Raw genomic sequence first — 27,229 nt, 5'->3', positions numbered from 1 at the left:
TTCACAAAGGAATAAAAAAAAATTCGTTTAGGCTAATTGAGCATGAGGCATGGTTCTGATACCTTAATTTTGGTGCCGGGTAGAATTGTATGCTAGGGTTGTTGTGTTATGCATTCTATCCTTAATTTTTGCTAGGGATTTTGCCATGCACAGTTGAGTTTCTGATTGGTTCTTTGCTGCCCTGTTTTGGATCATGTTTCTGCTTGTGTTTGCATCTGCCGTGAGTTCATCTAAGGATACATTCTTTTGGCTTGCTGTTGAATGCTTTGAGTTGTATGTTGTACATGAATTTCCTTGCTTTAAGGTCATGTTGTACATAGTTAAAGTTGATTAGAGATTTGTTTTTACAGCATGTTTAAGAAGTTGAGTAGCATTCTATGTCTGTTTGTTTTTACAGCATGATTAGGATCACTAAAGGTAGCATCCTTTGTCTATTTTACAGCATGCTTAAGAAACCCTAAAGTAGTATTCTTTGTCTATGTTTTATAACATGATTGGAATCCCTAAAGTAGCATTTTTGCCCTATTTTACAGCATGTTTAGAAAGTCCAGATTTGCTTTCCTTTGCTCTATTTTATAACAGGCTTAGGGAGTTTAGATTTATTTTCCTTTGTGTTATTTTCTTTATATAGCATGCTTGGTTAGTTGTAATCCTATACTTGTTAGATATATATCTAAAAGATTCTAATAAGCTCTAATAAAGGATTATGAGAAGTATGAGTAAAGAAAAAGACCAAGGTCTAATTAAAAAGAGATAACAAGTAAATTAAAGTAAGAGGCTAGTACCCGACATCCAAGAGCTTGTCGTTAAACAAATCCAGGTGACCATTTCCGAGGTCTTGGCCCTGGTAGACCGAGGTCTGCTCTTTTAGGATTGGTGGCTCGCAACCCCAACCTATTAGGGAACGCGCATGAGTTGGTACTAGGCCTGGGCCCAAGAAAAGAAAACCTAAGAAAGAAAAGAAAAGTTAAGTAAGAAGGAAGAAAGAAAGAAGAAGAAAGTAAAAGATAGAAATTAAAAGATTAATTTCTAACACAAGGATACAAGAAATGAAATAAGTTCCAAGCTTAGAATAAATAAGAATGGTTAGTTTCTTTGATTCTAAGTTTACATTGTTAGTTTCTTGTTATCCTGCTTGATACTGAGTATGATTTGTATTCCGTTCATTTTCTGTATACCATGAGCACATGCAGATAGCTTTATTATTTCAGTTTCAGCACTTATGCATTTCATTTATGCATTTCGAGTTTTGTGAGATAGATTAGTACTTACTAAGCGTTTTCGCTTATAGATCTTGTTTTCTTTCCTCCTACTGCAGATAAAGGAAAAGCTAAGATATGAAGGGAGGCGACAGGGTGGTGGTGATGATGGATGTGTGTGGTGACTGAACTATGGAGAGGTCCAGAGGGGACTAGCATGACTTATTTATTTAGAGTTTATGTCTAGTTTATTTTCCTTATTTCTGTTATGAAATTATGAGTTTATGATTGAGTTTGATATGCATTGTAGCTTATTATGCTTCATTCTGGGAGCTTGAGTTTAGTTCATGTTGCTAGATTAGTTTTTTATTATGATATGATTTATTACTGCGTGGTTGTGAATAAATTGTGATCCAGCCGCATGTGGCTGTGTATATATCTTGTGTATTATAGATTTGGTCACCGGTACAAGGGAGACTCTGCCGAAATTTTTCGGTAGGAATTTCTCTGAACCGTGATAAATCTAAGTGTCGCTAATAATAGCATAAGTGACACTAGTAAGTAGAGTAGGAGTTAGGTAACGATCGCCCTTAGAGAGTAGTAGTAAGAAGGGTGGTTGTTACAAGCTTGTCACCGAGTTTTAGTCACGGACTTGGTTCAGGGATTCTCCGAGTTGGGCCTTGAGGAGCAGGGATGGACAGAGCAGGGTATTCTTGTTACCATAGTTGCTCAGTCGTCGATCAGGATGAGGATTCGAGAGGCCCAGGCCAGAGATCGGTATTTACAGTTCATTAGCAGCCAGATAGCTTCCGGACAGCAGACTGAGTTTACACGAGACGATGAGGGGATTGTTTATTTCCGAGGCAGATTATGTGTGCCTCAGTCTCACCCGGTCATGGAGGAGTTACTTCAGGAGGCTCATCGTTCTAGATTTGCTATCCACCCAGGTGGGACCCGTATGTATCGTGATTTGAGGCGTTCTTATTGGTGGAACGGTATGAAGAAAGACATCACGGAGTTTGTAGCCAGATGTCTTGTCTGTCAGCAGGTGAAGGCTGAGCACCAGAGACCTGCTGGATTACTTCAGAGGATCTCTATTCCCGAGTGGAAGTGGGAGCACATTACTATGGATTTCGTGGTTGGTTTGCCTAGGACTCGTCGAGGCCATGATGCGATTTGGGTAATCGTTGACCGATTAACCAAATCCGCACACTTTTTAGCGATCCGGAAGACTGATTCTCTGGATCGATTAGCTGAGTTATACTGTCGAGAGATTATCAGATTGCATGGAGTTCCGTTGAGCATTATATCTGATAGAGACCCACGGTTCATGTCCCGATTCTGGCAGAGTCTGCAGCAGGCCTTGGGCACACAGCTTCGTTTCAGTACGGCGTTCCATCCGCAGACAGATGGGCAGTCAGAGCGGACTATTCAGACATTGGAGGACTTGCTGAGGTCTTGTGTCATGGACTTCGGAGGCAGTTGGGAGGACCACCTGCCATTAGTGAAGTTCGCCTACAACAACAGCTATCATTCGACTATCCAGATGGCACCGTTTGAGGCGTTGTATGGTAGGCCTTGTCGGACACCCACCCTCTGGGAAGAGGTTGGGGAGGCCCAGCTGATAGGACCTCAGAGAGCTCAGCAGGATGCAGAGTTAGTTCACACTATTAGACGGAGGATGTCAGAGGCTCAGAACCGTCAGAAGAGTTATGTTGATCGACGACGGAGACCCCTAAAGTTCTCTATTGGTGATCATGTGGTTATGAGAGTTTCACCCACGAAAGGGGTGAAGAGATTTGGTCTTCGAGGTAAGTTAGCTCCACGATATATTGGGCCATTCTAGATCTTGGAGAGGATTGGAGCAGTAGCTTATCGTCTGGCGCTACCACCATCTCTAGCAGGCATATACGATGTATTCCATATATCTATGCTGAGGAGATACGTATCCGATCCAACACATGTACTGTCAGATATATCTGTTTCCATTCAGCCTGACGTTACTTACAAGGAGGTTCCGATACGGATTCTGGACCGTAGAGAGCGTCAGCTGCGGAACAAGACGGTCCGACTGGTTAAAGTCGGATGGCAGCATCATTCTGATGAGGAGGCTACTAGGGAGCTGGAGGATACGATTCGAGCTCGATACCCTCATCTTTTTACTTGAGGTATGTGGGTTAGAGTTTCTTTCAGCATTTATACTATTTGGTTATACTCTAATGTTTGCTTTTGGTTATAGCGAAATTTGGGGACCAAAATTTTATTAGTAGGGGAGGATGTGAGATCTCGGAAAAATTTAATTAATAAGGTTATTTGGAAAATAGCCTTATAGAATTTTTCAGGAATTTTTAGAAATTTTCTGAAATTTTTCTGAGCTCGTACGACGGGTTTTGAGGGGACGATTTGACGGGTTCGGATAAAGCCTATTCGGGAGACCTATTTAAGAGAGGAAATGCTTAATTATATAAATTCCCTTTTTCTTATTTCTTTTCTCCCCAAACGCCGATTTCGATCCCTTCTTCCCCGACTCCTCTCCTTCCCCGATCTCTCTTCCCTCTCCGATCTCCCTCGCAGACGAGCGGCGCCGACAGGAGCGAGGCTCTATCTCCGGTGATCTCCCTCTGTCGTCATCGGCCCTCAAGCTCAGATCCAGCCGAAGCCCTTCTTCTCGCTCTGATCTCTCTGTTCTCTAACAGGGACGAACCGACGCCGACGATCGCCAGTGTAGATCTATTTCCGGAGCATCAAGGGTGAGCTATCTTGTTCTTCCTTGATTTCTCTTAAGCCTCAACGCCAAATCTTCCCTCGATTCCTCCTCTTCCTTTGGTGGCGCTGTGCCCTAGTGGAATCTTGAAGGTAAGAGATCTACCTAGGTTATGATTTGAGTAGGTGATCTTTGGGAGGTGTTGATTTGGCAGTTTTGGGTTTGAAGGTGGAAGATTTCTTGTTTCCGGTCACTATACTACTGTCAGTTAGCAGCCTGCAATCGCTGGACCTTGGATGGGAATAGGTAATGTACATAATTGTTCGTTGCTGGGAATGTGTTTGTGATAGATTATCTTGTTGATTCTTGGATTTCAATATTGATCTGATCAATGAATCCCTGCTTGATTCCTGTTGTAATCCGATTGATTCCTTCGTGATCCAGTTGTTTCTAGTAGATGATGAGGTGCTGTTACGTGGTGTTCTTGATCTCACTTGAACCCAATTGAGTAGGGAAGGATTTCAGGAGGATTATGTTCTGTGGAATCAGTGAGGTTCTGTGTTGTTGCTGTAGGGTTGTCTTGGTCCGGCAGCACCCCAAACAGTAGCTCTCCTGGTTTCTCCAATCAACAATGGCTGTTAATGGAGGTTCTTACTTGATTCCAGCATCCAGTAGCTGAGATTGAGGTAAGAAATAGATAATTGATATATGATGTGTAGGTTTTGTTCTTTGTTTTAGATGATTGATCTTAGTGTGGATGAACTAGGGTTATGATCATGTTGAATTAGGTATTTTTGGATTACTAGTTGTTGATTGTGATTAGATTTATTTACTTAGATTAAACTAATGGAATGATTAGGGTTAAGACAATTAACCCTAGTCAACTATTGGATTTAATCTAAGTTTAGATTTCTAATCTAATTGGTGATTAGGGGTTAGGTAACTAACCCTAATTGACCGTTAGATTTAACTAGGTAGGGTGTGATTGTGTTGATTAGGGTTTTGCCCTAATTTAGTATTAGGGATTTTATTTAGCTATTCATTTGGATTTAGCTAAATAAAATATTTATACGTGTTTGACACAGGACGCTGATTCGAGACGGGCGTCTCGACTTCGGATTTGGATTGACTGTACCTTCTATTTGAGGCGGGTACCCTTTGACTTATCTCTTGATAGTGTCTTATGATATGTGCAGTTTATATATACTTACTAGTGATTGGTAGATTTATCACTTCCCCGGTTATAGTTTATTCGATATCTGCAGGCGGGTACCCTTTGACTTATCTTTTGATATTGTCTTATGATATGTATAGTTTATATATAATTACTAGTGATAGATGGTAGATTTATTTCTTCCCTGGTCTTAGCTAGTTGATACCTATCACATGCTTCATCTGCTAGTTGCTTTACTTCAGGATTGGATATTTTATCTCTTGCCATGTGTATATATGTTCATAGAGATGCATATCTATAGTGCTCTACTCTACTGGATTAGTTGCTTTACATGTGTGATACATGCTCTTGGATTCATGATACTTACATCATTGTTATATGTGATGTCTTTGGATTTATGTTGTTTATTATCCTTGTTATATATGTGTCTATCTGTTTGGCATCTACACATATGGAGGAGGATATGTTCAGGTATGACATACTGTAGCCGCATGCACCATATCGCATGATTGCATGCTGGGCGATTGACGACTCCATTATTGTTGAGCTCGTCGGCCGGCTACATTGACCTGCACACCACGTGACCATTGCATGGGTAGTGGCACAGCACACAGGGTGTGTAGGTTGCTCGGTGGTGCTCCGCTGGAGGCTCCACTCATGGGTAGTGTGATAGGCAGCGTGGTAGCACACCGGGGTCCCTCCCCGTCATTGTGTACCGGGAGATGAGAGCATGGCGCTCTCTCCTATAGTGAGGTTGGAGGATAGGTGTACTCCGGTGCATCCCGTCCACTCGGTCACTCTTCAGGGGTAGTGACGGCAGAGTGCACGGTGTCACAGCCCTACCCACGCGGTCTCACCATTGTGTGTGAGATTCTGACTGGCGTCAGGGGTGACCATGTCATTTGCATCATATGCACAGATAGCATTAATTATGATTGATGCATTTTGGTGATTGCATATGATTGACATGCATACAGGTTATATGCTTTTGCTCTGACTATCTTTATCTTTGTATGTTTACAGTCAGTTGCACAAGCCTCGCATGTGAGTACAGTTTATTTCAGTTATGCATTTTCTTATTATTCTTGCTATAGACTGTACCTTATGCCTATTGCTGGTTACTACAGTTTATTTCGGCTATGCATATCTGTTATTCTGTTAGGAGACTATACCGTAGGTTGTATGGTTAGAGAACTGTACTCTTGATCCCATGGTTTAGGAGACTGTACCTTAGGCTATTACTGGTGGATATATATTGTTGTACATGTCTATTGGTTTACCTGCTGAGTTCTTTGAACTCACCCCGTTGTTACTATTTTTCAGGTTGAGGCCGTCAGGAGAGATTCCAGTCGCTAGGCCCTTTGTCGCGAAGATTTCTAGATATCGTTTTCTGTATTCGCTTTTATTCGTATACTTGTGATGTGGGTTTGTATTGTGGACTTTATATCGAACATTCGGGTTTGCTACTTTGTTTTCCGCTGCGAATATTTCATTACTTCGTGGATTTCATTTCTTTGTTGTAGTGGAGTAGGATGTGTACGTATATCCTCGTTGATTTCTATATCATCTTTTCGTTAAATATAACTGTGTGGATTGTTTACTATTTGTGTGTATTGTTCCGACCGAGTGTGGCCGAGGTATAGATATATGTATACTGAGATTCATATTGTCCGCCGTACAGGGGAGATGCTGCCGAAATTTCTTCGGACAGGGACTACGTGGGGCGTGACATTGATGAATGATAAATAGGTTAAGTTAGGTTTGTCATTATCTAATGCTTTGATCGAGTATGCAGGCTAAGTCCAGACAGGTCGACGGGCTGACCGGATGTCTGGCACGAAGTCCAAGCGGGTCGACGGGCTGACCGGACACTTGGCGAGAAGTCTAGCTAGGTCGACGGGCTAACCAGGTAGCTGGCACGAAGTCCAAGCGGGTCGACGGACTGACCGGACGCTTGGCACGAAGTCCAGCTAGGTCGAACGTCTGGCAGATAAGTAAAGGTAAGTCACTAGAGGAGAGTGACTGTGAGGATGCATCCCAGTTAAGGGACAGTAGGCGTCGGTCCAGTTTAGGTCTATTTTGGATCCCTAAATTGAGACCCTGACTAGGTTCTGGTCTCGGGAAGACAGGACCTAACTCATAAATCTATATAAAATGTCTATACATATATTTTTCTAACTCTATTTTGTAGATAGAAATGTAGAACTTCAAATTCTGCACACGTAGCAACTGACAGAGCTTGATTCCGAGTTCGGAGTCAAAAGTTATGACCTTCGGAAGATGACTGTGTCAAACAAGTAGTTGGAGACGACTCGGATCAGCCAGATTCGAACTCTCCTCTTCTGATCCGAATTTTTGGGATATGATAAGCTCTGGAGACCCCTCCAAAGGGCTATAAAAGGAGGGGGTGAGCAAGCTTCAAGGACACAACTCTCAGAACGAAGAATCTGCTTCCTTGTGCTCCTGCTGCGCTGCGATCTCCGACAAGCTTTTCCTTTCTATTCTAAGTCTTTTTATTGTCGGTAATTTTTCCTTATTAGTAATATTGTACTTAACTTGTAATCTATATTTCGAATTGCTAGTGAATTGCCCAACGAAAGTACTCACGGAGTACGGGCCTTCGAGTAGGAGTCGTCACAGGCTCCGAACGAAGTAAATCCACTGTGTTCAATTTTCTTATTCCGCTGCGTTTATACTCGTTGTTTTTCGAATCGATATTCACCCCCCCCCTCTATCGACGTTTCATGATCCAACAGTATGTGCGTAAGATACCAATCCTGTGCAAAAGAGTCACATCTAACATATGCTAAAAGAATACTTAGGTACATTAAGAGCACCCTAAATATAGGACTCTGGTACCCTAGAACTTGCACCTTTGACCTTTTTTGCTATTCTAATTCAGACTATGCCAGGTGCAAACTAGATAGAAAAAGCACAAGTGATAGTTGCCAAATTCTAGGTCAGTGCCTAGTAAGTTGGTCAAGCAGAAAGCAACACTACGTTACTTTATCCACTATTGAAGTTGAATACATAGCCCTAGAAGAATGTGTTTCTCAACTTTTGTGGATGATGCATACACTAAAAGACTATCAACTAGAATATAAAAATATAAAAAAATTTATTGATAATATAAGTTTAATTAATCTGACCAAAAATCCACTTCACCACTCTAGGACTAAACACATAGAGGTAAAACACCATTTTGTAAGGGATCATGTAGCTAGAGGTGAAATTGTACTTAACTATGTTGAGTCCAAATCAAACCTAGCTGACATTTTCACAAAACCCTTACCTGAACTCGAGTTCAGTGCACTTAGAAGACAAATAGAAATGTGTTGGGTAGAATAGATCTTGATTTTCAAACCAATTTCTTACATCTAATTTTAAATTTTTTTTTTGTGTTCAAAATTGCTTAATCTTAAAATTATCTTTTAAAATTCTAGGAAAAATAATGTTTTCAAAATCCCAATTTTATTGGTCTTTCAAAATTTGGACTTAGCCTAGGATCTTCCCCCTAGAAATCATGTTCCCCTAGTTTCAGCCAGAGCATCTCACAAACACACTAGGTATAACTTGTTTGTGTTTGAAAGAACTTAGAACGACGTGAGATGCATAGGGTACAGCCTGGACTCCAGAATACTTATTTCTGTGCATCATAGTGAGTCTGGGCATTAAAATATTTTATACACATTAATCAATTTAAGTCATCCAGCACTAGTCAAATCTAATTGGATCTATTGACTTAACTTGACTAACCAAGTGAAAGCTGTTGTCCTCTAGGCAATCATGCTTGAACTTTAGGGCTCTGATACCTCACTAAAGGAAACTGGTTAATTTAAAATCCATTTAACTTAACTCATGCTTGGACATTAGGTTCTTAAATAATTGCTCCTCTTTTGCCGATAATTTAAAATTCTTTATTCGACTAAATATTTTATGACTTCTATAGTTGTCTTCAAAATTAATTAAGTCAAATCAAAAGATCTTTTATTTATTTAATATTATTTCAAAAATTATTCGAAAATCTTTTCGAAAGTAATGTCTTTTAAAAAGGGCTTTAAAAATTTTTAACGAAATATTTTTCAACAAAGCCTTTCGAAACTAGCTAAGTCATTTTTCATTGCAAAACTTAAGCTTACTATTTTTTCAAAACTTGCCTTTCAAAAATCATTTGTTTTAATTTTTCCTAAATTTGCATAAATTTTGGCTAAGTAAAAGGAGTTGTTCAAAACAGTAATCTTAATTTAGCTATGTATCGGTTCAAAGAAAAATCTTTTTAGCTAAATTAGTTACTAAACTTAGTTTTCTTAAAACCAACTTCTTGCTTAAAATATTTCTTAAGCTTTAATTTGTTTCAAAGACAAGTTTTCCCTTAGCAAATTTCACTTACAAGAAATATTGCTTTAAAGTGTTTTAAAATATATCTTTTTAAGCTGAAAATGTAAGTTGTTAAAAACTTAGTCCTTTCATGTTGTCTTTTTACTATAGTTCTCCATACAAAAGATTTTTTTTATATATATGGCAAAGGGGGAGAGTAAGATAAATTCAAATTATTCAAAATTCAAATTAAGGATAAGAGAAAGAGAGCTCTTATTAAGGGGGAGCCTTATACATTTAGCTTGCTTATGTTCTTACTTAACTTTTTACTTAAAAAACTTGCTTATGTTTATTGATACATTCATTTACTTATGCTTGTTTTACTTAACTTTGAATTTAAGTTGTCATAATCAAAAAGGGGGAGATTGTTGGTGTGGGAAGCATCCGACGATCGAACCAGTGTTTTAATAATGGAAAAGGATTCAAAGTTAAGGTTATGTTGTGATCTAACAGTTTGAATGAGCTTGCAGGAAAGTCCTAAGTGTACTTAGACAAAAGTCCTAACTGAGGTTAGGCAAGTGGAAAACCCTAGGGGGTGGTAACCCTAGGTCATAGGGGGTGGTAACCCTATGCGAAAAGTCTTGGTGGGTCGAGGGCTTCAGGCAAAAGTCCTAGGGGGTGGTAACCCTAAGTGGAAAGTCCTAGTGTCGCGAACCAGGTGAAAGACTGGACGAGCCGGGGAGCGGGCGTCCAGCAGAAAGTCCGGAAGCATCGAACACTGAGCAAAAATCCAATCGATCTGGAGGATCGCACTGGCAACAGGTAACTCTCCTGAGAGGAGTAGGTGAGGACGCGTTCCCTGCAGAGGGAACAGTAGGCGTTGGGTCGACCTAGGGTTTCCGGTCGAAAATCCGAGGTCAGACCCGGACAATCCGATGACTGTCAATCACTTGATTTACTATATTTTATGTGTGTTAACTTTGTCTTGCAGGGTATGTGTGTGTTTGGTGAACTAATATGCTTTACAGGGACAAATGAGCAAGGCAAGCCTCGGATGAACAGTGTCCGAGGCGCCTCCATGGAGCTTGGAGGCGCCTCGGGTGCAAAGCCGAAGCCAGCTGCGAAGAGGAGCTAGAAGCGCCTCAAGAGGAGCTGGAGGCGCCTTGGATTGCCGACTGAAGGCGCCTTGGAGGGCGTTGGAGGCGCCTTCAAGTGGATGAGGTGCGACCTAGCTCGATCCAATCCATGCGGCTGACTCGGCTTGTTGGAGGCGCCTTGGATGGTGTTGGAGGCGCCATCAGCACAGTATAAAAGTGTTGGATCGTGAAACGTCGATAGAGGGGGGGTGAATATCGATTCGAAACAATCGCGTTAATAAGAGTTAAGCGCAGCGAAATAATAAAAAAAACTTAGGCCAACTGAACAAGGTGTTTTTTACTTCGTTCGGAGCCTGTGACGACTCCTACTCGAAGGTCCGTACTCCTTGAGTACTTTCGTTGGGCAATTCACTAGCAATTCGAAATACTATTACAAATTAAGGTACAGAAATGCTAATGGAAATAAAGTGATACCGACAAGAAAATTAACCAAAGAAGAAGGAGCACTTTGTCGGGGCTTTGTTAGCGTCGTAGGAGCGTAGAGCAGCAGAGCAAGCAGTCGAAGAGTTCTCAGTTGTGTTTGAAGCTCCACCCCTGGGGCTTCTTTTATATGCTGCTCCGGGCGCCTGGATCCCTTCCGGGCGCCCTGGTGCGACGTGGCAGGTCTAATCAACGAACTCCACGTGGCGACGACTCGGCCTGGATAAAATTCACCTCCGGGCGCCCGGATCCCTTTCGGGCGCCCGGATCCCTTTCGGGCGCCCGGATCCCTTTCGGGCACCCGGACCTCCGGGCGCCTGGACCTCCTATTTCCAGAAACTTCCTTTCCTGCAAAACAGAGTTAGTCCGAGGCAAATATATATTCTGCAAAACAGATTGTTAGCACAACTAAAGTAATATGATTTAACAAGAAAAGAGTATGACTTAGATTCCGTCTTTCCGAGACCGGAATCTAGTCACGATCTCGACTTAGATATCCGAAATGGATCTAAGCCGGATCGACGCCTAATGTTCCCTTCCTGGGAACGCGTCCTCGCAGTCACTCCCCTCCAGTGACTTACCTCACTTACCTGCCAGACGTCCGGTCAGCCCGTCGACCCGTCTGGACTTCGTGCCAACTATCCGGTCAGCCCGTCGACCTAGCTGGGCTTCGTGCCTAAGCGTCCGGTCAGCCTGTCGACCCGCTTGGACTTCGTGCCAGCTATCTGGTCACCTAGCTGGGCTTCGTGCCAGACATCCGGTCAGCCCGTCGACCTGTCTGGACTTATCCTGCACACTCGATCAGAGTGTTAGATCAACAATAAACCTAACTTAACCTATTTGTCATTCATCAAAACCTGGGTTAAATCGTTAGTGCTAACCGCACCAACAATCTCCCCCTTTTTGATGGAATGACAACCTGGTTAAGTTAGTGAAGACATTTGCAAGAAAAAACAGATAACATCATTATGTGGAGTTTTTTTTTTTAAGTTAGTTTGTATTTTCAATTGGTTTGGCTAACTTAACCCACCTAACCCTCCCCTTTGGTATTCATCAAAAATAAGCATGTTTAAAGTAATAAAAAAAATATAGACTTCAGACAAAGTAAGGAATCATGTCAAGTTAATCTGGGGAAGTTAAACTTAGTAATTTATCTTTTGTAAAAAAGCTAAGTTTTGAGACAAGTTTAAAAGATCTATTTTTCAAAACTAGGTAAAATTGATTTTCTAATACTGAGTGGGTAAAGGATTCAACTTTCAAGACTTAAGTACATAAAAGACTTGATTTTTTAAAGCTAGTTTTAAAAAATAGGTGTATATATAAAAAAAAATCCATATTTAAAGGCTAATTATCCTGTCCGAATGCTGAATCAACGGACGCTGGGCACGGGGCGCTCTTCGACTGCTGACGTGGATCTTCGACTGGTGGCACGAAGCTCCGGCGAACCTGCACAGAAGTCGGGCCGGGAAGGGGTTCCCGGCGGCGACCCTCCGACGCTCAAGTCAGGTAAGCAGGTGGTGGAAAAAGTAGCTCCAAAGGTCTTGAACGCGTACCTCCGGCGACGTATGAGGCTCTTTATATAGAGCGGTGAAAGAGATCCTGTGCGCCCACCGAGGCACATACATGTCCGAAGCCCATACTTCGGTATGTGTGTGTCAGAAAGCTTACCTGACGTCATACTGCTACAGTCCAATCACGTCTTCGATGGGACAACAAAACACCTCGTTGTCAGACTTGGAGTATGGCCTAGCCATAGGACTTGATGGCTGTCAGAAGATGTTCCTGTCCCCCTTCACCCACCGCCAGCCGGGACGTACGTCCGGCCGGCTGGACGGAGACCGTCGTCCGGACGGCCCTCATCCCCTGCGTCGGCCGGGCGGCACGCCCCTCACGTCTCGCCTGTCGCTTGCATTGATATGCTGAGGAGACTTCCGGGCGAGTGCCCTCTGCTCGGCCCTTAGACATTGTTTCAACTGAGCGTCGGAACCCCGACCCCTGTCAGGGCACCTTTTACTGTTGGATGCTCCTCGGTTAGCCGATCGGTCTATCCTTTTCTTCCGAGTCCGGTCGGCTCATCCTCCTCCGGTGGACCCCCCGGCCCTTTAATCTCCACGTGGCGTTGACCTCTTTCAATGGGGTCCCTGTTGGTTGCTACTCGGAAAACCTAGAGGTTCCACTGTACAAAAATTTTGTACAAAGGTCTGAACCTTTTCCTAGCTACCATGTGTTCTTTTAAATTAAATTTTGGATCGCTTGCGGAACTTAACACGTTTGATCCAAAACTTAATCTATTTGTTCTTTTAGGTTTTGACTTGGATCTCCTGCGGAACTTAACACGTTCAACCCAAGTCTCCTTAAGTTATTAATTCCATTAAATATTAATTTCCATAAAAGGTTCCCAGTACTGACGTGGCGAGGCACATGGCCTTCTTGGATATGGGAGCAACCACCACCGACTAGACAAAACCTTTAATAGAAAGCTAATATTTAATTTCCTAAAATAACTTTAGGTTAACCAAAGAGAACAATCAAATCACAAGGAAAAGAAAGAAAACAAAAGAACACAACTTCGAAAAACATATTCGAAATACTAGAACGTAAGCCTCTTGTATTTGGTATTATTTCCAAAAATAACTAGTATGATGCGGAAAGAAAAAATACTAGTTATACCTTCTAGAAAGACCTCTTGATCTTCTACCGTATTCCTCTTCTAACCTCGGACGTTGTGTGGGCAACGATCTTCCGAGATGAGAACCACCAAGCACCTTCTTCTTCCTTCTAGGTTTCGGCCACCAAAATTCTCCAAGAGAAGTAGAGGTCCGGCCACCACCACCAAGCTCCAAGGGATGCAAGAAACAAACCTCCTTTCTCTTTCTTCTTCTAGCTAGAACCGACCACCATCAAGAGCTCCAAGAGGGATTGCCACCGGCCACAAGAAGAAGAGAAGAGAAAGAAGCTAGGGCCGGCCACCAAGGAGGAAAAGAGAGGAAGAATAAAATAGAGTTAATCACCCATGAAGGCACCTCTACCCCCTCTTTTATAATCCTTGGTCTTGGCAAATAAGGAAATTTAATTAAAAACTTCCTTAATTCTTTTTCCATTAAAAAGGAAATTTTATTTAATTAAAAATAAATTTTCTTTTCTATTTGTAATGGCCGCCACCTTAATCCTTTAATCAAGGAAATTTTAATTCACACAAGAATTAAAACTTCCTTATTTGCTTCGGAAATTTATAAAATTTCTCAAATAATTTTCCCTTCATGGTGGTTAATAAAAAGGAAATTTAATAAATTAAAATCTTTCTTTTAAACATGTGGATAAAAGAAAGTTATCACTAAAAATTAAAATCTCTTAATCTACAAATAAGGAAAGATATCAAATCTTTTCTTAATCTTTTGTAGAAACTAATAAAAGAGAATATTTAATTTTAAACTTCTTTTAAATTATTATCATGGTTAAAAAGGAAAGTTTTTCTTAAAAATAAAATCTCCTTTCAATCTACAAATAAGGAAAGATTTCAAATCTTTTCTTAATCTTTTGTAGAAAGCTTTAAAAGGAAAGATTTAATTTTTAAACTCTCTTTTAAAACTATGATATCCACATAAGAAATAATTTTAATAAAAAATTCTTTTTAATATGATGTGGCCGGCCACCTAAGCTTGGGCTCCAAGCTATTGGCCGGCCACCTTAAGGCCAACCTTTAGGCTTGGCCGGCCCTAAGCTTGAGCTTCAAGCTTAGCTTGGCCGGCCCCTATTGGTTGGGTAAGAAGGTGGGTATGTGGTGGGTATAAATCTCTATATACAAAAGGCTACGATAGGGACCGAGAGGAGGAATTGGTTTTGGTCTCCCGATAAAATTAAGCATCCCGTGCTCGCCCCGAACACACAACTTAATTTTATCAATAATAATTCATTCCACTAGAGAACTATTATTGAACTACCGCACCAATCCCAAATTACATTTTGGGCTCCTTCTTATCATGAGTGTGTTAGTCTCCCTATGTTTAAGATATCGAATGTCCACTAATTAAGTGAGTTACTGACAACTCATTTAATTAATATCTTAGTCCAAGAGTAGTACCACTCAACCTTATCATCATGTCGGACTAGGTCCACCTGCAGGGTTTAACATGACAATCCTTATGAGCTCCTCTTGAGGACATTATCAACCTAGTATCTCTAGGACACAGTTTCCTTCTATAATCAACAACACACACTATAAGTGATACCATTTCCCAACTTATCGGGCTTATTGATTCATCGAACTAAATCTCACCCATTGATAAATTAAAGAAATAAATATCAAATATATGTGCTTGTTATTATATTAGGATTAAGAGCACACACTTCCATAATAACCGAGGTCTTTGTTTCTTTATAAAATCAGTATAAAAGAAACGACCTCAAATGGTCCTACTCAATACACTCTAAGTGTACTAGTGTAATTATACAGTCAAAATAAACTGATACCTAATTACACTACGACCTTCTAATGGTTTGTTCCTTTCCATTTTGGTCGTGAGCTACTGTTTATAATTTATAAGGTACTGATAACATGATCCTCTGTGTGTGACACCACACACCATGTTATCTACAATATAAATTAATTGAACAACTACATTTATCATAAATGTAGACATTTGACCAATGTGATTCTTATTACTAAATAAATGTTTATACCAAAAGCTAGGCATTTAGTATACACCCTAACAGTCCCCTGCCTTGACCACCGGATCAGCTAAGTTTTGTGAAAAATAGCTAATTTTTCAAGTATAGCTTCTAAGGTTAAGGTTTAAGAATAAGTTCTAAATTTCAAGAAAAACAATTTTTTAAAACAGGTTTCAACTCTTTTCAAACATAAGCAAAACAACTAAGTTTTAAAATATATTTCAAGATTGATTGAAGTTTAATTTTCAACACTAAGTTTGTAAAAGATTAAAAATTTAAAAAAAAACTTAGTTTATAAACTTACGCTTAGTTTACAAGAATTAATTTTTGTAGAATTAAGTAGAATTAAGTAAAGTCAAATTCTCAGAACTAGATTTTTAAATTCAATTTTCAAAACTACGTTAAATCTAATTTTGAAATTCAATAACTTAGTTTTCAAAAATAGGTTTAAGAAATTTTTAATTAAAATGTTTTGAAAAACCGAAAAAATTTTAATTGATTCCTCCCCCTGGACCTGACATTAAATCAAATGTCTAACCAGTTAGTTACTGACTGACTTATCAAAAGATAGCAGCTTTCACTTGGTTAGTCAAGTTAAGGTCAATCTTAACTTGATTAATATATATTTTGTTTTTAAAGCCCAGACTTATGTCGATGCACTGAAATAAGCATCTTAAGTCTTAGGCAAGTGGCCTATGCATCTCACCCCATTCTATTGTTCAGCAAACACAAGCAAGGTAAGCCTAGGGTTTTGGTGAGATGCTCAAAACTAGTCCTATGGGTGCATGTTCTCTAAGGATTTTGAACTAGTCTAAGGCTAAAAGTTTATTTAAAAATCTAAAAATAGGAAGGTTTTAAAAACTGACACATGTTTGAACCTATAAGTTGAAAGCAATAATTTTGAAAGTATTTTGAAATCCGAAATTCCTAGTCTATTAGGCACATTCCTAGTTTTCTACGTAAATGGCTAAATTCATTTTCAGGGAGTGGTTTAGTGAATATGTCAGCTAAGTTTGACTTGGACTCAACGTATTTGAGCTCAATGTCACCCTTAGTAACATGATCCCTGATAAAGTGATGCCTGATTTCAATGTGTTTGGTTCTTGAATGATGCACTGGATTTTTTGTTAAATTTATTGAGCTAATATTGTCAATTAAGACTTTTACATTTGTGATTTTTAAGTTAAAATCTTTTAAGGTGTGCATCATCCATAATAATTGGGCTACACATTCTCCTATGGCTATGTATTCTGACTCAGTTGTAGATAGTGCAACGCAATGTTGCTTTCTACTAAACCAGCTAACAAGTGATGGGCCTAGTAGTTGACATCCACCACTTGTGCTTTTGCGGTCTAATTTGCACCCAGCATAATCTGAGTCAGAATATCCTATTAATTCAAACTCACTGGTCCTAGGATACCAGATTCCTATGTTTGTTGTTCCCTTAAGATATCTAAAAATCCTTTTGACTTGAGTCAAATGGGATTCTTTAGCACAGGTTTGGTATCTTGCACACATACTAACTGCAAATAAGATATCAGGTCGGCTTGCAGTTAGGTAGAGTAGACTGCCTATTGCACTTCTATAGTACTTCAGATCTACTGGTTTTCTATTTTGGTCATTGTCTAAGATTGTGTTTACTGTCATTGGTGTTTTTATTTCTTTTGTATTTTCCATTCTGAATTTTTTAAGTAATTCTTTAGTGTATTTGTATTGATAAATGTAATTTCCTTCATTTGTTTGTTTGATTTGTGATCCTAGGAAATAGGTCAATTTTCCTACTAAGCTCATTTCAAATTCTTGTTCCATTAGATTAATAAATTCTTCTAGAAAGTCTGAGTTAGTTGAACCAAATATTATATCATCTACATATATTTGTGCTATAAATATGTCGTTATTTAGTAATTTAACAAACAAGGTTGGATCAATTTGACCTTGGTTGAATCCTTTGGATGTTAAGTAAGATGTTAGCCTTTCATACCATGCCCTGGGTGCTTGTTTAAGTCCATATAATGCTTTCTTCAACTTAAAGACATAATCAGGGTGTTCTATATTTTCAAACCCAGGATGTTGACTTACATACACTTCTTCTTTTATTAGTCCATTGAGAAAGGCTGACTTAACATCCATTTGATATAGTCTGAATCCCTTATGGGCTGCATAACTTAGTAACATTCTAATGGATTCTAGTCTGGCTACTGGGGCATAGGTCTCATCGTAGTCAAGTCTTTCAACTTGACTGAACCCTTTGGCAACTAGCCTAGCCTTATTCCTAGTAATTTCCCCAGTTTCATTTAATTTGTTTCTAAATACTCATTTTGTTTCTATTACTTTCTTATCTTTAGGTGGTGGCACTAGATCCCAAACTTCATTACGCTCAAATTGAGCTAGTTCTTCTTGCATAGTGATGATCTAATCTGGATCAAGTAGGGATTCAGCTACAGTTTTGGGTTCAATTTTTGAAATCAGGGAGATTTGACTCAGGTTCCTAAAAGATGATCCGGTTTGAACCCTTAGGTCTGGGTCACCAATTATTTGATCAGTTGGATGGTTAGGATTTACTCTTATAGTTCTAGGGGGTTCATTTTCTTGAGTGTGTTCATCTTCTTCATAGTCTAGGGATTGATTGGTTTCTTCAGAATTATTAATTTCAGTAGGTTGAAGTTGAGTTTGTCCTTGGGTTTCTTCAAATTTTACATTTGTGGTTTCCTCGATTTTTAGCGTAATTTTATTATATATTCTGTAACCCCTACTGTTTAGAGAATATCCTACAAAAATTCCATTTTCTACTTTAGAGGTGAATTTTCCTAAATGTTCTCTAGTATTTAGGATGAAGGCTGGACACCCAAATACTTTAAAATATTTTATGTTAGGTTGTTTGTTATAAAATATTTCAAAGAAGGTTTTATTATGTCTTTTATTTAATGTTGTTCTATTTTGCACATAGCAGGCTCTGCCCAGAAATATTTAGGTAGGTTATATTCATTTAACATAGTTCTAGAGGCTTCTAGTAAGGTTCTATTTTTTCTTTCTACAATTCCATTTTGTTGGGGGATTTTAGGACATGAAAATTCGTGATGGTAGCCATTTTCAAGACAGAATTTGTTAAAATTATGATTTTTAAATTCTCCTCCATTGTCACTCCTAATTCTTTTAATTTTAAGATCTTTTTCATTTTCAATTTGTTTGCAAAAGTTTGTAAAGATTTCAAAAGTTTCGTCTTTATGTTTTAAGAATTTTACCCAAGTAAACCTAGAATAATCATCTATTATGACTAAACAGTATAAGTTTCCATTTATGGATTTGACTCCATGGGAGTCAAAAAGATCTAAGTGTAGAAGTTCTAATATTGAGTTGGTTTGTGGCTGATTTATTGGTTTGTGAGTGGATTTAGTTTGTTTACCTTGTTGACAGGCATTACATATGGTTGAATCTATGTTAGGTAATTTTGGTAAGCCTCTCACTAGTCCATTTAATTTGCTTATATTTCTAAAGTTGGTGTGAGACATTCTTCTATGCCATAACCATGTTTCTTCTTTTTGTGTTAAATAACACTTAATGGAAGAAGTGGTTAAGTTGATGGCATAGATGTTGTCTTTTCTAAAACCTTTTAGGCTTATGGTAGGATTATCTAGATGTTTGATTAAACACTCTGTGGATAGAAATTTAACCTTATACCAAGTATCACATAATTGACTTATACTCAGAAGATTATATTTAAAATTTTCAACAAGTAAAACATTTGTAATTATAAAGTCTATTTTTAATTCAATATTACCTATACCAATTACCTTGAGTTTGTCGTTGTTTCCAAAGGCAACTGTTCCTAAGCTTTTGTAAGTGAGTTGAGTGTACTTGGTGTGATCTCCAGTCATATGTTTGGAGCAACCACTGTCCAAAATCCACTTGGTTTCCTACAGTAAGTAGAATTTAAAGTTAGTCTTTTTATTTTTGAGCAGACATTATATTTAAAATTAAAGTTTTGACATTAATTTTTAAGTTTAAAATTAAAATTTTGAAATTAATTTTTAATTTCGAAATTAATTTTTAAGTTTAAAATTAAAATTTTGAAATTAATATTTAATTTTGAAATTAATTTTTAAGTTTAAAATTAAAATTTTGAAATTAATTTTTAAGTTAAAAATTAAAATTTTGAAATTAATTTTTAAGTTTTAAAATTAAAATTTTGAAATTAATTTTAAAATTTAAAATTAAAATTTTGAAATTAATTTTTAAGTTTAAAATTTAAACTTTTAAAATTAATTTTTAAGTTTAAAATTAAAATTTTGAAATTAATTTTTAAGTTTAAAATTAAAATTTTGAAATTAATTTTTAAGTTTAAAATTAAAATTTTGAAATTAATTTTTAAGTTTAAAATTAAAATTTTGAAATTAATTTTTAAGTTTAAAATTAAAATTTTGAAATTAATTTTTAATTTTAAAATTAAAATTTTGAAATTAATTTTTAAGTTTAAAATTTAAAATTTTGAAATTAATTTTTAAGTTTAAAATTAAAATTTTGAAATTAATTTTTAAGTTTAAAATTAAAATTTTGAAATTAATTTTTACTTTTAAAATTAAAATTTTGAAATTAATTTTTAAGTTTAAAATTTAAAATTTTGAAATTAATTTTTAAGTTTAAAATTAAAATTTTGAAATTAATTTTTAATTTTAAAATTAAAATTTTGAAATTAATTTTTAAGTTTAAAATTAAAATTTTGAAATTAATTTTTAAGTTTAAAATTAAAATTTTGAAATTAATTTTTAATTTTAAAATTAAAATTTTAAATTTAATTTTTAAGTTTTAAAATTAAAATTTTGAAATTAATTTTAATTAAACAAATTTAAGTCTTATTCATCTCACCCGATCTATATTATCAATCAGGGAATCCTATGATTTTGTGAGATGAAATTGGATTTTTAATTATGGAGTTTTGGTTTAACTTGTGTTAGGTTCAGATTTAGCTTTGGTCTCCACAAATATGCAATGTTCGGATAAACTTCTAAGCTTGGTGAGTCACATGGACGTCATTAGTAGTAACCAACCTTTCGAGGTTTTCCGAATAGTCCTATCCACGGAGCTTAGTACTAAATCTTGGTCTAACTGGTTAGGATTCATTTAAGGGTAGCTTCGGTCAGTTCCACTTGGCCAAATGCACCAGATCGAAACCATATCTTTCTAGACATGCGATGCCGAAGCTTCCCTAACGTACTATCATCCAAAAACTTCACCAGTACCATGATTCAAGTTAAACTTGGTCTCTTTTTAACTAATCCTAATTACCCTGCCGGGTTAGTTAATTTTGGAGGTGCCAGCTATTCTGGAGCCTCCCCCTGAATTATTGACCTTTAATTTAAATTTTCGTTTTAGGTTTGTGTCTGTTTCTTTTATAGTTATAATTAACTTGGTGATAGTTTATATTTTGTTGAGTTTTAAATTTTGAATTTTTCGATTTAGGTTTGTATTTTGGTTTTTTATTTGGTTTAATCGAGTTTATATAATATACTTTTTCTTTAGGTATATAATATTGATTAAGTCCTACTTGCGTGTGTTGGTGCAACATTCCTCAGGTCAAGGTTGACCTGGTTGACCAAGCTTGAGTCTTGGTTTGGATTTCGATGTTTGACAATGCAAGGTTGATTGAAGAAGAGTCAAGTAGGTCAAGGATGACCGGATACTTGACTGGGAAGTCCTAACTGGGATGTTAGGCAGGAGGAAAATCCTGGTGAGTGAAGTCAGGTGAAAGACCTAGTGAGTGAAGCTAGGCAATTGGGAAGTCCTAGTGAGTGAAGCTAGGCAGGAGAAAAATCCTGGTGAGTGAAGCCAGGTGAAAGACCTAGTGAGTGAAGCTAGGCAATTGGGAAAGTCCTGGTGAGTGAAGCCAGGCAAGAGAAATCCAGATGGGTCAAGGTTGACCAGATATCTGGTGAGAGTCCAAGTAGGTCAAAGGGATTGACCGGATACTTTGCACGAGGAAGAAAAGTCCAAGTAGGTCTTAGGGAGTGACCGGATACTTGGCAAGAAGAGAAAAGTCCAAGTGGGTCAAAGGGATTGACCAGACACTTGGTGAGAGAGTCCTAGCTGGTCAAGGGTGACCGGATGCTAGGTCTTATGTACCAACAAGTCATGGTTGACTAGATGTTGGTTTAGGGGGCTTTGGGCTTGGTTTTGGGCAAAAACCAAGATCTGGATTGATCCGTGGATTGATCCAGCAGGTTTGGATTGATCCGTGGATCGATCCAGCAGATATGGATCGATCCGTGGATCGATCCAGCAGATCTGGATCGATCATCGATCCAGAAGATCTGGATCGATCCACCGATCGATCCGGTGAGTCCCCGCGAACAGAACCCCTCTGGATCGATCGGTGGATCGATCCAGAGGTCCCAATCGATCAGTGGATCGATTGGGACGCTGCTGCTTCGCGCGATAAGCGCTGGATCGATCCGTGGATCGATCCAGAAGTTTTTCCAGAGCACAGAGGCACTCTGGATCGATCCGTGGATCGATCCAAAGCCTCCCCGATCGATTGGGAGCATTCCAATCGATCGGGATTCGACCGTTAGCGTCGATTTAAGCCGAAGGCGTTCATTTCCTTCGGCAGAACTTCACCGATTCATTCCAGATTCATCACAGCTCCTCCCCAGCACTCTCTAAGCTCCTCATCGCCAGTTCTTGAAGGTTCTTGGAGATTCATCCAAGTCAAGAGGCGATTTGCAACGAGAAGAAGAAGAAGCTAGGGTTTTTACTGCATCTCTTGTAAGCTTTTGCTTATTCTTTACTACCCTTTCTTCTACTTGTATTGAGAGTCTTGTAGGGCTTCTCCGCCTTCGGTAGTTACCGAAAAGGAGTGTTTATTAGTGGAGGTGTGTGTGTGTGCGTGGATCCTTGGACTAGTCACCTCTTGTGAGGTGGATACCAAGTAAAATCCTATTGTTAGCATTGTTGTAGTTTGTTTCTTTGTATTCCGCTGCGCATCACTTTGAAGAAACAAGCAACGAAGCTCGACGAGCACACGCGAAGCTATTCCCCCCCCCCCCCCCTCTCTAGCTACTTTTCGGTCCTAACAGCGTGGTCAGACACGCTTTTGGAACCCAAGCTTGATTAGTTGATTTGTATTGAGTTATTAATGACTTAAAAGTTTTATTTGAGTTCGACTTGTATCCGAGTCCGGTTTTATTATAACATGCTTTTTGATTGTTCAGGATTAAGTCAAGATTTTTTGATCTTGTTGTAAATTTTTCTAGCATTTCTTTTAAATTGTTAATATCATTTTTTAATGATAAATTCTCCTCCTCAAGTGTTAGATCTTGAGTTGGATTTGAATTTTTGATTTGTTCCTTGAGGTTTTGATTTTCCTCAAGAAGTGATTTGTTTTCATTTTCTATTTTAATTAATTTACTATTTAAACAGGAAATAATTCTAAAAAAAATTTTGTTTAAATTAAAATATACCTCATTCGGGCCTTCGGAAACGAGTACGGACTCGTGGCTTGTTTCGGGTTCAGACCCGTCTTCATCTTCCGACTCGTCTTCTGTTTCAGCTTCGCGGGCCATCAGTGCGAGGTGGCTCTGATGTTTCTGCTCTTCTTCCTCAGATTCGTCCGAGGAGTCGTCCCACATTGCTTTGAGGGCCTTCTTTTTGGTTGGCTTCGGTTTGTCGAACTTCAGTTTTGGGCATTCGTTCTTGTAGTGTCCCTTTTTATTGCAGCCGAAGCAAGTCACGTTCTTTTGTTCTGAGGGAGAACTGATCTTTTGAAGGTCCTTTTTGCTGAAGCTCCTTTTTCTCCTGGTGAACATTTTTCTTACCAAGTTCACCAGGTGTTCTTCGGAGTCTTGGTCGGAATCTTCTTCATATTCAGCTTGCTCTTCTTTTCTTTGGAGGAACATGCAAATAAAGCTATACCCTTCTCGATCAAGATTAGTTTGTTCATGTAATTCTAATTCACAGAAAAGCTCGTCTAATTTTAACTTAGAAAGATTTTTAGAAATTTTGTAGGCATCTACGATTGATGCCCACAAACTATTACGTGGAAAAGCATTTAATGCGTACCTTATTAAGTCTCTATTTTCCATCTGGTGGCCTATCGCATGAAGCCCGTTGAGGATGTCCTTGATCCTCGCGTGGAGCTGATTCGCCGTTTCACCTTCCTGCATTTTTATATTAAGAATTTTATTTAAAAGCAGGTCTCGTTTTGTTACCTTGGCGTCTCTCGTTCCCTCATGCAGCTCGATCAATTTGTCCCACATCTCTTTAGCGTTTTTGTGTGGACCGACTCTGTTCAGTTCTTCTCTTGTTAATCCGCACTGTAGAGTGTTGATCGCTTTATTTTCTGTTGACGCCTTTTTCTTCAAATCTGCTGTCCAGTCTTCAGGATCCAGTATATTCCCGGAGCTGTCCGCTGGAATTTTATAGGGTCTCGTAACGCTCATCCACTGGTCGAAGTCTGTTTTGAGGTAAACCTCCATGCACTTCTTCCAGTACGGAAAATCATCCCCGTTGAAGAGTGGAGGTCGTACTGTGCTGAATCCTTCTGTCTGAGACATTTTAGTCCTGCGCACAGAAGAAAGAAAAGAAAAACAAAAATCCCAAGACTTGGTCTTGGATTAGTAGTGCGGAAGAAGAAAAATAATAGAAGTATATAAATTGGTGTTGCACCAATTTAGATTTAATTGCAACGAAAAAAAATTCAAAGCAGGTAATAATACCAGTTTGAAATTAAACGTAAAACTGAAAACCGAAAAAAAAATAATTTTTCACCCCCTGTCTGATTGGTGGTTGCACCAAATCAGAGCGGTACCTGCTCTGATACCACTTGTTGGATCGTGAAACGTCGATAGAGGGGGTGAATATCGATTCGAAACAATCGCGTTAATAAGAGTTAAGCGCAGCGAAATAATAAAAAAAACTTAGGCCAACTAAACAAGGTGTTTTTTACTTCGTTCGGAACCTGTGACGACTTCTACTCGAAGGCCCGTACTCCTTGAGTACTTTCGTTAGGAAATTCACTAGCAATTCGAAATACTATTACAAATTAAGGTACAGAAATGCTAATGGAAATAAAGTGATACCGACAAGAAAATTAACCAAAGAAGAAGGAGCACTTTGTCGGGGCTTTGTTAGCGTCGTAGGAGCGTAGAGCAGCAGAGCAAGCAGTCGAAGAGTTCTCAGTTGTATTTGAAGCTCCACCCCTGGGGCTTCTTTTATATGCTGCTCCGGGCGCCTGGATCCCTTCCGGGCGCCCTGGTGCGACGTGGCAGGTCTAATCAACGAACTCCACGTGGCGACGACTCGACCTGGATAAAATTCACCTCCGGGCGCTCGGATCCCTTTCGGGCGCCCGGATCCCTTCCGGGCGCCCGGACCTCCTATTTCCAGAAACTTCCTTTCCTGCAAAACAGAGTTAGCCCGAGGCAAATATATATTCTGCAAAATAGATTGTTAGCACAACTAAAGTAATATGATTTAACAAGAAAAGAGTATGACTTAGATTCCGTCTTTCCGAGATCGGAATCTAGTCACGATCTCGACTTAGATATCCGAAATAGATCTAAGCCGGATCGACGCCTAATGTTCCCTTCCTGGGAACGCGTCCTTGCAGTCACTCCCCTCCAGTGACTTACCTCACTTACCTGCCAGACGTCCGGTCAGCCCGTCGACCCGTGCCAGCTATCCGGTCAGCCCGTCGACCTAGCTGGGCTTCGTGCCTAAGCGTCCGGTCAGCCCGTCGACCCGCTTGGACTTCGTGCCAGCTATCTGGTCAGCCCATCGACCTAGCTGGGCTTCGTGCCAGACATCCGGTCAGCCCGTCGACCTGTCTGGACTTATCCTTCACACTCGATCAGAGTGTTAGATCAACAATAAACCTAACTTAACCTATTTGTCATTCATCAAAACCTGGGTTAAATCGTTAGTGCTAACCGCACCAACAATAAGAAGGTCTCGAGCAGCAGTCTAAATCAATTAAGTTCTAAGCAATCCTTCGACTGTTGGTTGCTCAAGATACATCCCCGGAGTGCTTTTGCTACACCTCGACAACTAGGAGTTGCGACTCTACGATTCTCTGTTGTCGGTATAAAGTTATTGTTGTTTTACTTGTATTGATCTACTGTAAAACCTTTCACGATTATAGTTGTTGCTTAAAGTAAACGTTCAACGAGCGTGGGCCTTGGAGCAGGAGTCGACACAGGCTCCGAACAAAGTAACTACTTGTGTCTTTGTGTGTGATTGTCCTTTTAATTTCCGCTGCGTTTATTACTCGAGTTTTACAAATCGAAGAAAATAGCCACGAGCGCTATTCACCCCCCCCCCCCCACACTCCTCTAGCGCTTCTCGATCCAACAAGAGGCGTCGATCACCATGGGAGAAGGGGAACCGCCGGCCCTAGCCAAGGTGGAGGAGGAAACCACCGACCCTTTGTAAGGGAGAGGTTGGCACCAGCCCTAGGTGGGGAAGAAGGTGGCGCCGGCCACAAGGGGAGAAGAGAATTGGTTGTGCCGCTGGGCCTAGCAAGGGAAGAGGGGGCGGCAACCACAAGGAGAGAAGGGAGTTGTGGAGAATTAAAAAGTTAAGTTTTAGGGGTCACATCCTACTCCTTTTTATAGACTTGCCGTCAGTTACAAGGAAAGAAAAATTAACAAAATTTTGTTTAGAAAAAATCTAAACAAACTATGTTAAACCAAACCAAGTTAAGTTAAACTAAACCAAGTTAAGTTAAACCAAACCAAGTTAAGTTAGACCAAACTAAGTTAAGTTAAACCAAACCAAGTTAAGTTAAATCAAACCAAGTTAAGTTAAACCAAACCAAGTTAAACCAAACCCGGTTATGGATAGATGGATGCAAGGCCTTATATATAGAGGCTACAATAGGGACCTAAAGGAGGAATTGGTTTAGGTCTCCCGATGGGCTTGGGTTTCCCGTGTTTGCCCCGAACACCCAACTCAAGTCCATCAATAATAACTCATACCAATAAAGGATTATTATTGAACTACCGCACCAATCCCATATTATAATATGGGCTCCTTCTTATTATGAGTGTGTTAATCTCCCCGTGTTTAAGATATCGTATGTCCGTTAATAAAATGAGTTACTGACAACTCAGTTAATTAACATCTGAGTCCAAAAGTAATATCGCTCAATATTATTATCATGTTGGACTAAGTCCACCTGCAGGGTTTACATGATAATCCTTATGAGCTTATCAAGGGGACATCATCAGCCTAAATAATTAGGACACAAATTTCTTCTATAATCAACAACACACCATATAAATAATACTATCTCCCAACTCATCGGGCTCATTGATTTAATGAATAAATCTCACTCATTGATAAGTTAAAGAAATAAATACTAAGTATACATACTTGTTATTATATAGGGATTAAGAGGACGCACATCCATAATAACAGAGGTTCTGTTCTTTTATATAGTCAGTATAAATCGAACAACCTCAGACGGTCCTGCTCAATACACACATAGTGTACTAGTGTAATTTTATAGTCAAGACAGACTAATACCAAATTACACTACAACTGTTCTAATGGTTTGTGTCAATCCATCTTGGTTATGAGCTAGCTACTATTTATAATT

The sequence above is a fragment of the Zingiber officinale genome, chromosome 9A (genome assembly GCF_018446385.1).
Source record: "Zingiber officinale cultivar Zhangliang chromosome 9A, Zo_v1.1, whole genome shotgun sequence".
In the NCBI taxonomy this organism is placed as follows: domain Eukaryota; kingdom Viridiplantae; phylum Streptophyta; class Magnoliopsida; order Zingiberales; family Zingiberaceae; genus Zingiber; species Zingiber officinale.
The sequence above is the reverse complement of the archived record's forward strand: the minus strand, read 5'-3'. Positions refer to the sequence as shown.